This window comes from Otolemur garnettii, unplaced genomic scaffold (assembly GCF_000181295.1).
Source record: "Otolemur garnettii isolate 467f Iridium unplaced genomic scaffold, OtoGar3 scaffold00003, whole genome shotgun sequence".
Classification (NCBI taxonomy): Eukaryota; Metazoa; Chordata; class Mammalia; order Primates; family Galagidae; genus Otolemur; species Otolemur garnettii.
In genome coordinates, this window is record NW_003852398.1 from 94,915 (window position 1) to 98,155 (window position 3,241).

Genomic DNA, 3,241 nt, shown 5'->3' on the forward strand with positions numbered 1-3,241 from the left:
AAAAAAAAAAAGGGCTTGGCGTCCATTGTACAATGGTTAATAGCATCAGCTACATACATCGAGGCTGGCAGGTTCGAAACTGGCCCAGGCCTGCTAAACAACAATAACAACAAAAACATCTGGAAACTTCTTTTTTTTCTTTGAGATAGAGTCTTACTTTGTTGCTCCAGGCAGGAGGGGCCCTGGAGTCAGCCTAGCTCACAGGAACCTCAAACTCTTCAAGTGATTCCTTTTGCCTCAGCCTCCTCTGTAACTGGGACTACATGTACCCTGCACAATGCCTGGCTAATTTTTTTTTCTATTTTTAGTAGAGACTCGGTCTCATTCTTGCTCAGGCTGGTCTGGAACTCCTGAGCAATTCCTCCTGCCTTGGCCTCCCAGCCTGTCAAGAGTGCTATAATACCATTGGGCCACCATTGAGTTTAGCTGGAACTTGTCCTCTTTAGCTTGCTCAGAACATTCCAGAATATCTTCACATCCCCTAGGGGAAAAACTTAAGCAAAAATCAGAATTGCATAGCACAAAGGCAGCCACCCAGAGAAAGGTTAGTGGGGAGAGGTTTTTCTAAAAGGCCTGTGTAAACCATTCCACCTCTTGGCTTAGGTTTGCTGTTCCCTCTGTTTGGAAGACTCCCCTCCAAACGCTCCCTAGGACTCCCTCTGTCAATCAGCTCAGACAGCCCTCTCTGGTCCCTCCTTCACCTTGAGGAGCCCCTATTTGACCCTAGTCACTCTATCACATCTTTGTGTTGAATTGCCTTATAGCTATTACTATTACCACTCTCTGAAATTACCTGATTGTTTCCTATTTATTTCATTCTCTTTCTTCCTTTTTTTTTTGTGTGTGTGTGTGTGTGTGTGTGTGTGTGTGTGTGCGCCCGCAACCGCGCACTCCTGATGGTCAGTGATGGTTTATTAAAAGAATCAAGGGAGGGCTGAGGCATAGTGGCTGACGCCTCTAATCCTAGCACTCTGGGACGCAGAGGCAGGTGGATCGCTTGAGCTCATGAATTCAGACCAGCCTGAGCCAGAGCAAGATGTCCTCTCTAAAAATAGCCAGGCGTTGTGGTCAGTGCCTGTAGTCCCAGCTACTTGGGAGGCTGAGGCAAGAGAATGGCTTAAGCCCGAGAATTTGAGGTTGCTGTGAGCTGTGAAGCCACAGCACTCTACCAAGGGGGACATAGTGAGATTCTGTCTCAAAAAAAAGAAAGAAAAACTAATATTTGTTTTGTTTTCTTTCTTTTTTTGTTTATTTATTTTTAACTAGATTTTTTTTTTTTTCAGTTTTCAGCCAGGGCTGGGTTTGAACCCGCTACCTCCGGTATATGGGGCCAGCGCCTTACTCCTTTGAGCCACAGGTACTGCCCTCTGTTTCTTCTTTTTTTTTTTTTTTTTGAGACAGTCTCACTCCATTCCCACACTGTATTCCAGGAGGACTCAGCATCAGCCTGTACCTCACAGCAACTTCATACTCCTGGGTTCAAGTGATCCTTTGCCTCCTGAATATCTGGGATCACAACACCCACCTAATTTGTCCATTTTTAGTAGAGATGGGGTTTCTCTTTTGGTCAGGCTGGTCTTGATTTCCTGACCTCAAGCAATCCACCAGTCTTCTCCTAGAGTGCTAGGATTATAGGCATGAACCATGGCGCCTGGCCAAGGCTTTAGAATCTTCATAAAGACACGGAGGTATTAATAGTCCCATTTTCCAGATGAGAAACCTGATGTTCAATGAAGTTAAACAGCAGCCATAGGTCACATGGTGAGCAAGTAATTTCATCTTAGTTGTCTGCCTCCATGCCTCAGCAAATACTGCTTCAGACTAGTGAAGAGAGAACAAGGACAGAGCTGGTAAACCCTACAAGCCTGTGAGAAAAAGGGGATTTAGCAAAAGGACACCCGGGCCCTGGCATCCAGGGCAGGCGGGCTCCTCCCTCTCCCTCCCGGCAGTGGAACGAGATCGTGGGAGGCCCAGCCTGAGACTCCCAGTTTCTCACTAGCACGACCCAGCTGGGGGCGCGTGCCAGGCTCAGCCGCTGGGGCGCCACCGATGGACTGGTTTCCATTTGGGGCCGCATTCCTGGGAGAGCGCCCCTGATTGGCCAGCTGGGATCAGGTGGCTGCCGCGGGCCAATCAGCAGCGACTGGTGCCTAGGTCGCGCGATCCTCTCTGGGGATTGTGAATTCTTAGAAAAAGTCATCTTTGTGCGCTGGCCACACGGAGAAAGGGCCGCTAGTTTTTACTAATGTCTAGATTATCTGAGATCCAGCTAGTGACCCTACTGGCCCTTTGTGACTGTTTATCTGAATTCACCCCTTGCCCTACCTCGGTGCTCCGTGGGGAGCGAGGAGGACTGACCTGGTCCTCCAAGTGGGCTTGGAGTCCCGTCCTAATGCTTCCTTGGGGTTTGGGGCTTCTCTCGTCTCATTCTGGAGAGCCAACCCTTTCCTGTCTTCTTGCGACTTCTGGGCTGTCTACAAAGGTATCTTTCTTTCCCCAGATTTAAGAGAAAATCCTCCAGTCCCCAGCAGCGAGGCCCTGCTCCCCTCCACTGCCCCAACCTGTTTTCCTCATCTCTCTCCTCATCCCTTTGCAGTGTAGCTTCAGAACACCAAGAGAGCCACCCTGGCCAAATCTGGTGATGTTTTGTAATCACTGCTACTTTACTTGCGGTAGCATCTGACTCTTCTTTACCGTTTTGGCAGCAGAGAGGTTTCCAGGGCATGGTACTCCTACCTGATTCCCTTCTACATCTCACAAGCCCTTCTCTCTTGTCTCCATGTCAGGGGCATAGCCCCTCTTTTCCCTGCGCAGCAGATAGAAATGTCCTGGTATCCCATCCCAGGCTACTTTGCTTATTGCTTTTTGTTGTTGTTGTTGTCGGTTGTTTGTTTTGAGACAGAGTCTCAAGCTGTGGCCCTGGGTAGAGTGCTGTGGCGTTAGCTCACAGCCACCTCAAACTCTTGGGCTCAAGCAATTCTCCTGCCTCAGCTGCCCAAATAGTTGGGACTACAGGCATCTGCCACAAAGCCCAGCTATTTTTTTGTTGCAGCCATCATAGTTTGGTGGGCCTAGGCTGGATTTGAACCAGCCAGCTCAAGTTGTATGTGGCTGCTGCCTTAGCCACTTGAGCCACAGGTGCTGAGCCTGTTTTGTTTTTTTGTTTTTAGACAAAGTCTCACTTTTGTCACCCGTTGGTAGAGTGCTGTGATGTCATAGCTCACACCAATCTCAGACTCTC